Source organism: Peromyscus californicus, unplaced genomic scaffold (assembly GCF_007827085.1).
Source record: "Peromyscus californicus insignis strain IS unplaced genomic scaffold, ASM782708v3 Scaffold_4__1_contigs__length_199733344, whole genome shotgun sequence".
NCBI lineage: Eukaryota > Metazoa > Chordata > Mammalia > Rodentia > Cricetidae > Peromyscus > Peromyscus californicus.
The window spans coordinates 178858118-178871100 of record NW_026294562.1 but is presented as its reverse complement, the minus strand read 5'-3'; the positions used below and the strand labels follow the sequence as shown (position 1 = coordinate 178871100).

At 42.3% G+C, this 12983-nt stretch overlaps 1 long non-coding RNA gene across 16 annotated transcripts in view; it reads right to left on the bottom strand.

Annotated features, from left to right (window-relative positions):
* Window positions 1-12983, bottom strand: part of LOC128094524 (uncharacterized) — a 180374-nt gene that overhangs the window by 128985 nt on the left and 38406 nt on the right. For 13 of the 16 annotated variants that reach the window (XR_008212999.1, XR_008212998.1, XR_008212994.1 and 10 more), the window contains exon 5: window positions 12637-12760. The exons of 1 other annotated variant lie outside the window; for it this stretch is intronic. This is a non-coding gene — a long non-coding RNA (uncharacterized LOC128094524). The remainder of the gene's footprint in view (window positions 1-12636; window positions 12761-12983) is intronic. 2 more of the 16 variants (XR_008213001.1, XR_008212988.1) reach the window with 1 other exon arrangement.

The following is a 12983-nucleotide window of genomic DNA, read 5'->3' as shown; positions in this document are numbered from 1 at the left end:
CCTAGATGTTCTCAGTAAGAAGGTAATAGGATCCGTAGAAAGATGATGTCACCTCTCAGGCAAACAAGGAACTATGCAATAGTCCCCCTGTGATATAACCACCCCCAGGAACTATAATTGAAGGAAACAATATTAACCACTGGAGCTTATTGGGTACTTCCTCCATGCCAGGAAGGATGCTAAATATTTTGCATTTATTATCTCAATTAATCCTTCCATCTACAACCATGGGACATTTGTTATCATGGTGTCGTTTTACAACTGAGGACATTAAGGCTTGGGTTAAAGAATTTACTGAGTCACAGAGCTAGGTGACATGCCAATGTCTACTTACATTCAGGTCTGTTTGTTTTAGAATTGATATGGCCCACTGCCCTGCCTATGGCATACCCCTGTGGTATGTTCCCTTTAGAGGAGGTTCTAGAGAGCTGGAGATCAGCCTAAGCTTACCCAAACAGTAAGGGCAACAATATCACCCAGACGACAAGTTCCCATGTGGTGGTTTGGATGAAATGTCCTCTATAGGTTCTAGAATTTGAATATTTGGTCTCTAAGTGGTGACATTGATTTTGAAGTGTAGTGGTTTGAAAGAAAATGGTCCCCAAAGGGAGTGGCACTATTAGGAGGTGTGGCCTTGTTGGAGGAAGTATGCCGCTGTGGGGGTAGGCTTTGAGATCTCTTTTTTCTCCAGCTTCCCTCAGTGTGGCAGTCAGTTGACTTCCTGTTGCCTGCAAGATGCAGCATTCTTAGCTTCAGCACCCCGCTGTCGCTCCTCTTCATGGTCATAACGGACTGAACCTCTGAAACTGTAAGTAAACCACCTTCAATTGAAAGTTTTCTTTATAAGAGTTGCCGTAGTCATATTGTCTCTTCACAGCAATAGTAAAACTAAGACAAGAAGGATTAGAAAGGTGTGGCCTTGCTGGAGGAAGTGTGTCATTGGGACACAATTTGGAGATTTGTGACATTTTGAGTTTGCTTTGTTTTCAGCTTGGAATTCAAGATGGGAGTTCCCTGCTTGCTGTTCTAGCCACCATGCCACCATATCTGCTACATCTACATCTTCATGGACTCTAGCCCTCTGGAACTGTAAACTCAAATAAATACTTTCTTCTATAAGTTACCTTGGTCATGGTATTTTATCACAGAAATAGAAAAGTAACTAATAAAACTCCCAGTCTGAATGGGGCTATGGTCCACAATGGTTCTTCTGGCTTCTTTGAGACTGGGTGTCTGAACATGAATGAAGGTCCTATCTCAGCCACTTAACCAAGGAGAAAGTTTCCTTCCTGCTGAAGATTCAGCTCTTCTTTCCCCATCTTATAATAAGAGCATAGGTACAATAATTCCTAAACCTGCCCACAGCCTTTCTTTATTTCAGAAACCAAAAATGAATTTCTGTTTTAATCTCACCCACTCCTAGCAGCCTCCTGTCATCCCCATTGTTAATACGGGTTTGGAGTGCATGCTTTTTAGTTATGACACCAATAGTACCTGGCCTGCCTCAAAATATGGCCAGTACTTGGTGCATTCCCTGAAGACAGCCTTTCTTGGTTCATTCTGGGGAAAGGGGGATGCTCTCAGTCTCAGTGCCACTCCCAAGCCAGAAGAGAACGTGCTGGGACAACGCTCACCCACTAGACAATTGCAGAACATGGCCTCCCTTCCTATGGTAAGATGTCTTACCACCACACAGTCACTCCATCAATTATAGTTCTAGATGAACCTTTATGAGTTTCACATGAGAAATTAGGTATACAAATCCTATTATTACCAATTCAGCAGCCCACCCTAATTGAGGTCTGAGAGCTCTCTGTAGAGCCTCAGTCAATATTTGCCGAAAATCAAGTACAGCCCTTGTTACGATTCAATATAAACAATGCATGCCACTGTACCAAGGCATTCTCCAGGCTCAAGCATGCTCCAGGCTCGAGGAAGGGAACTTAACTTAAGCTGTACAAAAGTCCATGGGATAAAACATTTTTTGATACCTCTGTCAAGTGCCAAGGCTTGGGCTTCACCAAATGAAAGTACTCTGCTGTCCCAGCACTCAGAACTAGCACTCTTGGTAAATAACAGAAACAGAGACCAGCACAAACTTGGCATTCAAGTGAGTAAGTAAGCTCATGTGTGAGTGAATGTGTGCATGAGGTTCTAATAAATGAATGGGGGGTGGGAAGGAGTGAAGAACAGGAGACTTGGGTTCATAAAATTGGAGTTCTGATTCTGAACTTGTTTACAGATCCCTTTTCTGGCTCATCTTCTGCACCTCCATTTTTCTCACTGACACAAGAAATGGAAATTATATGCAGTAAAAATGAAAGGAAATAGGTGGCTAGGGAAATGGCTCAATGGTAAGTGCTAGCTGCACAAGAATGGGGACTCAGGTTCAGATCCATGTAAAAACCAAGTGTGGTAGTGTATACCTGTAATCCCAGTACTGGGAGGAGGCAGAGACAGGAGGATCCCACGGCATCACTGGCCAGCCAGTTAGCCAGCCAGTGAGCTCCAGGGTCAATGGAAGACTCTGTTAACAAATCAGTGAAAGTCTGTTAAAAGGGTATCAAGATTTATTAAGATATAAAATGGGGAGAAGATGCACTCACAGATACAGAATAAAGAAAATAGCCACTGTGGTCCTGCCTGGGGGTGAATGGAACCAGCAGTCTGATCTCAGACCACCGTAAGAGAGAGTGAGCATGCTTCTCTCAGATTTAAGCAGTCACGTAACCCGCTAAGAGACCATGCTCTAAGGCTGGTACTCCAAAGCTATTGGCAGAACGAATACCCACAACACTCTACTCAAAAAACTGAAAAGGATAGAGAGTGATAGAGAAGATACCACAACATTACCTCTGACCTCACATACAGATCCTCACACTGATGGGAACACACACACACACACACACACACACACACACACACACACACACACACACACACTGTGGGGGGGCATTTTTAATAGAACAAAAACATATTTAAGCATAAAATTCAAAACATTTTTCCTATGTTAAAAAACACATGGAGAAGCTAAAACAATAGCACAAATCTGTTTCATAAAAATCTAATATACTGAAATCACAACACAAAGATACCTCCCACCTGATTACTAAACTTAATTTATTTCATATTTTCTACTTTCTTGATTTTTTCCTTCTCTGTAACATTCTTCTCCACTCCACTTCTTTTTCTTTTCATTTATTTAACCTTGTTTCTTTTTTCCCTCCTACGCCTTTAAGTCATTCATTTGCTATTTGCTACATGATTATTAACTTCATAGCACAATCTAGATCAGTTTTCTGTGATAGCTGAAGATTACTAATCAAGTATGTGGTGGAGGGTATGTGTGCATATGATGTATATGTACATGTGTGTGTACCCATGCATGAATGCACATAGGGACCAGGGGAAGGTGTCGGGTATTCCTCTTCTATCGTTCTCTGCTTATTCTTTTGAGTCAGGGTCTCTCCCTGAATATGAAGCCTGTGTTTTGGTGTTTGGAGTTTAGAGTGGGAGCCAGCAAGCTGCAGCACCACTCACTAACACTAGATTGAGTTGTGTTTGTAAAACAATGTCTTGCTTGTGATGTAGATTCTGGATTTGAATTCAGAACACAACACGGTGACAGGGCAGCAAGCACTCTTGACTGCTGAGCGCTGCTGGTAGCAATGGCTTTACCAGAGGCTGTGGACATTTACAGGAGGTGACAACTAGTATTCAACAGGTCGACCTACCAGATAAATAACTTTCAGATAGTTATAACATTTTCATTCCTTTTCAGATAGGGAGCCCACCTGGCAAGGCTGTAGGGTCACTGACTGTAAATGACTGGTTGCTCCTGTTTGTAATTTCTCTCTGTGCCACGACATTTCTTCCCTAAAAACTGCTGTATTTTTCACATGGCTTGTATGTTTATCTTGAGAAAGTATTCCATCTTTGGGTACACATATAGCTGTGGATGGTCAGGAAGATGATTTCTGCTTAAGCTGTATAATTCTGATGAATAGAAATAATACTAGAATATTTTTTATAACTGATATAGGAAAGTAACAGTATTCTCAGTCACAAAGACAGCTAATTTTAGACTTCAGAACAAATTCAAAAACTGACTGGCTGCCCCTGCAGAGAATACACAAAGACAAATTCCCAGGTGTTTATTGCTGAATTAAGTTCAGACTTGAAGCAACTTTGATAGACATAACCCTCTGCAGTAATAGACTTTCTGCACATACTCCCAACCCCAAGGTTCAACCACCTAATTGCTTATTGTTAAGTCCTGAATTTCAATGTAATTTTCTATCTGGGAAGCCTGACCAATTCAGAGCTCTGTTCATGGCCAACTGTTACTCACTGGCCTGTCAGTGTGACCTCCCTAGCCTGAGAAAAATCAACTGAAATTTGAAAAATAGATCTGGGCAGTGGTGGTGCACACCTTTAATCCCAGCACTCAGGAGGCAGAAGCAGGTGAATCTCTTTGAGTTCAAGGCCAGCCTGGTCTACAGAGCTAGTTTCAGGACAGCCAGAGTTACACAGAGAAACCCTGTCTCAGGAAAAAGAAATTAATTCTTTAAAATAAAAATAAAACAAAATAAATTTAATGAGAGGAATAGATGAACAAAGGAGAGGAAAAAAGAAATCTGTCACATCCAACTCAATAGCCAACAAATCCCTAAAAAAGAGGGAGAAAAAAAAGAACAGACAATAACAAAGAAAACAATCAATCAAAATTACAGGAATCAGTAAATCTCTCTGATTAAAAACTTTAAATGTAAATGACTTCAACTCACCTGCAAAGAGACACAAACTAGCCAACTATGGGACTTTACTCAGCTGCAAAGAAAAATAAAATTATGAAAACTGTAAGAGAATGAATAGACTGGGGACAGTTATACTGAGCAAGGTCACTCAGCAAGGACAACAACTGAATGTTGTCCCTCATGTGTGGATGCTAGCTTCCAATCTTTAGATTTGTGTGTCTAACTTGGAATGCCTGTTGAAGCCAGGAAACTAGAAAGGGGCCATTAGCCATGAGGAAGTTATTATTCATGAAATAACATGACAAAATTGTGGCTGGAGTTTATCATGGAAACCATCATGAAGGCAAATAAGCCAGACTCAGAAAGACAACAGATGGCATGTATTATTGCATACATAAAATCTATATTTTGTATAGCAATTCCAGGAGCTGACACTATAGAACTTAACATTAAAAGAGTTGACAGAGATAAACACTCGGTGGTTATAAACAGAAGGGACTCCATGAACAGATATGAGAGCTGGGGATTTCGTGTACTTCATGTGTACGCGGGACATGCACAAGCATGAGTGTGCATGTGGAAGCCATATGACAAGTTCAAGCTTCATTCTCAGAAATAGTGTCCACTTCCTTAGGGACAAGGCTTCTCACTGGTCTGGAGGTCACCAGGTAGGCTGTACTAGGCAGCCAGAGAGCCCAGGGATCGTCCTGTGCTTCCAAGTGCTGGGATGAAAAGTTTCTGCTACAGTGTTCAGTAGTTCTATGAGAGTTCTGGAGATTAAACTTGGATCCTCATGCTTACAAAGTAAGATCATTATCAACTGAGCCATCCCTCCACCCTAGACAACTTTTTAGCCTTTCTTCACTGCTTATTTCTGCTTTATTTTAAAAGTTTGTAGTAAGTATATTTCATATTTACAAAAACAATAGAAAATTTTTCTGGAAGTAATGTCAAAATATTAAGTGATTCATTTCTGGTGGTGAAAATACTGATGTTTTGGGGAATTTTTTTTATTTCTTACAATTTTCTGTAACTTAAGCTTCCAAAATATGTAAGAATTATAATTATTTTAAAAATAGAAAAAAAAACCCTGAGTTTCCAATTTGGCAAAGGGGAATCAATAAGCTTTAATCAAGTAGAACAGAGAAGGGAACAGAGAGGGGAGAAAAACATGTAAAACTAACATAATAAACACACACACACAAAAATCTTATGATGGTATTTGTAATAAATTTAAACCCATTTAAGGTACAAATCAGAAGATAGAATCCAACAGATTGGATTTTCCTGAGTCTACTCATTTGTTGCTCAGTGTAAGACACACATGGTCACCCAGCCATCCTGCAGGCGCAGAGCTGGGAGGGGTAGGCATGCACAGCCACAGCAGCCCAGACAGTGGGAGCAGGGAGCAGAAGAGGACATCAATTCCAGGAGCAGATCCTATCGAACTTAGCGCAAAAAGCATTTACAGAGATAAAAGACTCTGTGATTATGAAACGGAAGAGACTCCGAGAGCAGATAGGAGAGCTGGGAATTTTATGTACCTCACTGCAACCAAGCCTCAAAAATAAACGAAGAAAAACTGACAAAATTCCAAAAAGAAACTGATAAATTTATGATCGGTGTAGGAAAGTCTAACCCATTCTCTCCAAAATTATTACTGCAGAAAAAAATTACTTATGATAGAGAAATTTGTATGACATGGTAGCAAACTTGATATAATAGATATGTAGAGAATTGTGCCATGGGCAATGAGAGGTATGCATTCTCTCCAACAAAATAAGGAAAACTTACAAATAAATAGCCTTGTAGCAGATACCACAGAAGCCTGTCAAGTTCCACTACTCCTGGCCTCCTACGTGCAAACCCCAATACAATTAGACTAAAAACTGACAAACTAGGAAAATATAATGATTTTAAATTAAATTACTCATGCTAAAAACACAAATAGAGCTGAAGATATGGCTCAGTGGTAGAGCTTGCCCAGCATGTCCTGGGTTTCATCCTCACAAGCCACAAGAAACAAACCATTGAATAAACAAATTGAAAGCATTAATGACAAAAAAGGTTAATAGCTGGGACTAAAGGTGAGTGATTAGGTATAGAATAAAGTGAATATAGTTCCCAATACATTTATTAACATAAACAACAACAACAAAAATCCCTGGGCTGTAGAGGCAGAAGGATCAGAACTTCAAGGTCATATACATAGTGAGTTCAAGGTCAGCCTGGACTACATGAGATCCTGTCTGAAATACATTTGTACAATAGAAGTCATGAACATGAATGTTGCACTACTCAAGAAAACCAAACTCAAAAGTCTCAAAGGAAGAAATGCTGTCAGCAAGGATTAGAATATAAGTGTTTTATCAGGAGGGAGCGAGAGCAGTGAGAGCAGAAGGAATGTCTGGCAGGAGCTGGGATGTTAGACTCTCCATCTTGCCTGTTTACTGACTCACTGGTGCAGGAAGGGTGTCAAGTCCAAGTGTGTCTAGCTCTCTAACTCAGCAGTAGCTCCACGGCCCACATCTCTGAAGATTTCACATACAAATCTTTAAGTACAAGCTGGGAGATGTGTGTTAATGGCACAAACGTAATGCAAGGTCTTTCTGAATGGCCACCTGTGGTGGTATTTTACTTGTACTGAAATATGATTTTAATTGTATGTTAATAAATAAAGTTGTCTGGGGGTCAGAGCTATTAGAGCCATAGCAAGTGCGTGGCGGCGGTGCCGCACGCCTTTAAGGACATGGAGGGTGGTACATTCAGGCAGTGATGAGGCAGTCACATGTTTGGGTTTACAACCAATGAGAAGGCAGAACAGCTAGAGTATATAAAGTCATACACACAGGAAGAGGCCCCTTTGTTCGGAGAGCTCTCTTGGCTGAAGAGGATCCCTGAATCAGGAAGGGTGAGGCTCTTAGCTCTGACCTCTTGGCTTTCTTCTCTGAATCTGCTCTGTGTTTCTTATTTGATAAGACGGTTGGATACATCTACAGCCACCTGAGATGGTCAATTTGGATGGCCAACTTAATTGGATTGAGAGACACCAGGATTGGTGAAATTCCAATCCTCCTCCCTCTATCTCTCAAGTGCTGGGATTCTTCTATTTTTATGTTAATAAATTTATCAAGATCTTGATTCTAGAGATACTTGGACCACAAGCACTCTGTACTAATGAATGGTTTAATCCATTGATGGACTCAAATTTGAAGCCTCCTAGGAGGTGATTGAGCTATAGAAGATGAGGCCTGCTTGGTGGCATGTCTGCAGAGGTTCCCCTCTGCTTCCTATCTGCCATGGTCACCAAGGCTTCTGTCCACAACTCCCTCCCAACCATGATGAACAGGAGCCTTCCAACAACCAACTAACACCCCCCACCACCACCCTGCTCCTTTTAATTTGTTCTTGGGAGTATTTTGCTTCTGCTACACCAAAATCTAACATAAGCATCAGCAGAGCTTACTGAAGCATTTTACACAGAAGAAAAGCAAACACCACTATCAAGAGAAATAGTTAATGCATTGGAGAGTCACTTATTTCCAAAGAATAGCCAAGTAGATATATCTGTAGCAGAAACAGAAGAATTATGTAACAACTGTCCCAGTTTTCTGTTTTCTGTTGTGATGAACACAATGATCAAAAATAACTTAGGGAAAGATGGACTTTATTTCAGCTTACACTTCCAGGTCACAGTATATCACAGGAGGTCAGGACAGGAACTGAATCAGAAACCATGAAAGGCTCTGCTTACTGGTTTGCTCACTGGCTCATGCTCAGCTAGCTTTCTTATACAGTCTAGACCCACCTGCCGGGGGATGGTGCTACCAACAGTGTCCAGGCCCTCCTAAGTCAATTACCAGTCGAGAAAGTGTCCCCCACATACAGACACAGGCTAATCTTTTGGGGGCAGTTCTTCACTTGAAATTCTCTCTAGGTTATATCAATTTGACAAAAAACCAAAAAACCCTAACCACGATGATAGTCATTTTGAAAGTCAGTACCTGGGTGATCAAGACTAAGACCAAAAGAGTGTTTCTCCGAGCCATTAAAACTAAAAACATATGGACAGACTATAAAGAGCAATGACCTAAGAGTAAGTAACAACTCCAGAGAGACTTCTACAGAAAGGAACCAACAGCCTGGTGTCACAGACCTTTAGTCCCAGCTACTTGGGAAATGAAGGCAAGGGGATCATCAGTTAAAAACCTTCCTGGACAGAAGGTGGAGTGAAGACTGGCTCCATGGTGGCAGTTCTTCATTGTCTAAGACCTTTTTCTACCTCTCGTGTATATATAGGTGTGTGTGTATGTGTGTGTGTGTGAGTGCACATGTGTGTAGTGAACACACACATATATCATCAACAACAAAACCATATAATCTATAATATAACAGGCAAACTGAACATTAAAATCAAAAACACATACAACAGATAAAGATGGATGCATACTATTTCAGGAGGTGACCTGAAGGGCTTCAACTGGCCCACAGCCAGATTCCTGAGGTAAGAAGAGGAAAGAGAAGGGAAGAAAGAGGGACAAGGAGAGGTAGAAGGACATAAAAAGGTAGGTTCCTGATAAGACTATGAGTTAGACCCTAGGAAAGACACAAGGATCGCCCAACAATGGAGAAGTGGTTGAGATCTATATGAGCAAACTGGGGGTAGGGGTAATAGAGGGCAAGGGTCAGGGAAAGAGAGCTTAGGGGAGCTCGAGATCCTAGCTGGATCAGGAACAGAGTGGGAGAACAAGGAAAGAGATACCATGATAAAAGAAGACACCATGGGAATACGAAGAAGCAGAGTGCTAGAGAGGTCACCAGAAATCCACAAAGATGACTCCGCTATAGACTACTGGCAATGGTCAAGAGGGTGCCTGAGCTGACCTGCTCTGGTGATTGGATGGCTGAACACTCTAACTGTCATCATAGAACCCTCATCTAGTGCCTGGTGGAAGCAGATGCAGAGATCTAAGGCCAAGCCCCAGGTGGAGCTCCAGGATCCAATCGACGAGAGAGAGGAGGATTTATATGAGCAAGAGAGATCGAGACCATGACTGGAAAAAGTACAGAGACAACTAGCCAAACTAGTGGAAACACATGAACTGTGAACCAATAACTGAGGAGCCCCCATGGAACTGGACCAGGCCCTCTAGATAAGTGAGACAGTTGTTTAGCTTGAACTGTTTAGGGGGCCCCCAGGCAGTGAGACCGAGGGACCTGTCCTTTGTGCATGAGCTGGATCAGGAACAGAGTGGGAGAACAAGGAAAGAGATACCATTTGGAACCTAGTGCCTATGCTGAGACACTTTGCTCAGCCTTGGTGCAGGGAGGAGCGGATTGGATCTGCCTCAGCTAAATGTACCAGATTTGCTGAATCCCCAGGGGAGACCTTGCCTTGAAGGAGGTGGGAATGGGGGGTGGGAGAAGGGAGGACAGGGGAATCTGTGGTTGATATGTAAAACGAGTAGAAAAATCTCTTAATAAAAAGAAAAAAAACTTTGAGTTGGGCTGTATTTTACCTGTATTATTATTTTTTTTACTTACTTTATAGCAAAAAAAATTAAAGAAAGAATGAATGAGAGAAGGAATGAAGGAAGTAGGTAAAGTCTAAATAGAATTTCTCTGAGTTTAGAATATCTGTCTCAGAGAGGCATTGTGGAGGGTTTTATTCTTTTATTTACTTTTTTCACATATTTCCTAAATTATTCCTGGTAAACATGTATGACATTTATAAGCTGAACAAAAGCAGTAAATACTCATTTTTAAAGCCCCTTGCTAAGCTGCTGTGACTTCGAAGCCTGGGCTGTGGAAAAGATACTGATATTTAGACACCCTGGCTGGCTTGGAGTAAGCACTGCCTCCTAGACAGGCTTCTGGGGAAGCTGATAAGGGAGGGAGAGGATTTTAATTTCACTGTCAGTGCCACCACCCCAGGCCTCGGGAGGTGAAGGCTCCAGGAGGCACAGTCGCTCTGTCACCTCCCTGGGGACACTGCTGCAGCCACAGATAAAGGCCAGCCGTGTTCTCACTAAGCTCCCTCCTCCCCCCTCGTGCCCACGGAGACAAAGGTATCCCTCGAAGTGCCCAAGATAAGGACAGAGTCCAACTGAGGCAGGGGAAGAAGGCATGGCGACATGGGAGGAGAGCGGAACCACCCCAACCTTGGCACTTGCTGGCTGAAAATCAAGAACTTCAATACAACTGACAAGGTCAGAATCACCGTGAAGATCACCTATGGAGACACTGCTCCATTTTCTCAGGGAGATCTCAAACAATGACCTTTCAATATCTCCTAATCAGCACTCCTCTCATGCCTAAACCTGAACAATGCACCTTCCAAACCACCTCATGGGTGTATTTACAAAAGGAAAGGCTAAGGTAAGAAAATAGGTGAACTAACTTGTATTTTTAAAACCCTGAACATGGTTGTAAATTACAACCTTGGAGTGATGTGGTTTCAAAAGCTGAAAAATTACTGTTGTGTTAACACTATTCCTGGCGAGATATAAACAAATGTCTATCACCCCAGATTGGGAGCCCAGGACAAACCAAAGTAGAAATACCACCGAATTCCCACTTGGTGAACCAATGAGTTTTATTGGGGTTACTTACAGCAGCAGAAAACACTCCAATGTATTACCAAAAGCCCATGCCAGCATGGGTGACAGCTTACAAAAGCTAGAAACCTGGAGCATGCTGCACAGCCTACAGAACCCCCCAGTGAGGGGCTGGGAGTGAGGCTCAGTGGTAGAGCACTTGCCTACAATCCACAAGTAAGTAGTAAGAATAAAAACTCCTGAAAAGAATATATGGCTGCAAAGACTGATTGTATGCTTAGAATCTCAATACTGCGGAGAAACTGGAATGTTGCAGATCCGAAGGCTAGTTACCTTATCTAAGGCTAGCTCTAGCCTCCCCAGAATAGCCATTCCTTGCCCACCTCTGTGTCTGAACTAGCATCCTGTGAGTAATAAATAAGACATTTTAGAATCTATTAACTTAGCAGAACACTAGCTTCCACCAACCCAAAAGCTCAGATAGCATCTTGGGGCTATAGAAAACTTCCCTGTCTCACTGTACCTGCCTCTCTGATGTAGCCACCAATGTATCTTAAACTTTACTTGCCTTGATTTATGACTCCCTTTGTTCTATAAAACTGTAAAACTTCATGAGATTGCTTCCACATTGGAGCATGGAATTAGGGGTGACCTGAATCTATGTTCCTGGGCCATGGTCACTCAATAAGGCTCTAGATTAAACTCTCTTATTTCCTTTAAGATGAGAGTAGTGATTTTTGCATCATCAATGGAGCTGAGGGCATGGCTCAGTTTTAGAGCATTTGTCTAGATTCTACCAGTGAAGGACTGGAGTGTGGTGCAGAGTGCTTGTCTAGACCCACCAGTGAGGAGCTGGGGTCCTGACTCAGTGCAGAACACTTGTAAATTCAAGGTCCCAGTTCCATTCCCACCACAACCAAAGAAAGTAAAATTTAACACTGACAATTGATGTTCTAGAAGGCGTGGAACTCTTAACAGTCTTGTGTCCTCACAGCTGGAGAAACTGGAGCCTCAGAGGAGTTGATTTGCTTGGAACCAGATACCCAGCTACTCAAGGGGAGGTGTCACCACACTGAGAGACCATCTCAGGCAGGCTTACTTGAAATCTAAAACCCACAAATAGAATCAAGCAGCCCCTAAAGTTGAGGCCTGGCAGGGCCTCTTGGAGACCAGATGCTGAGCACCCTGCCTCTTGAGAGGGTCCTCCAATCCCACTCATTGGTTGAGGGTTACGTAAGAAAAGCTGCAGGATTCTTTATGTGGCCCCATCCTCCAACCTCCCACTTCCAGAGCTTAATTATGGGGTACTTAAGGATACATACAAATTTAAGGACCTTTGAAAGACGAAAATGAACCAGCGGAGAAAGGCCTTGTTTTCTTCCGTCAGCCTTCCTGCTTGCTCTTAACTCTGTTTCCAGGATAGGATGCGCAGGAGCCAGTTCTTCACTAGACATATTTTATGCCATCAGGAAAAACACACAGTTCTCTGAGCAGCAGGGGCCCTCTTAAGATCTAGGCAGGAGGCAGCCCCAGGGCAGCTATTTCAGCAAGTGGGAAAAGACTCCAGGAAACCCTGTGGATCTCTGAACACAAACAAAACTGAGGTGCTCCCAAAAGAAGGTAGGAAGTTTCTGGCCAGCATTCCAAGTACCCCTAAACTGACAATCCC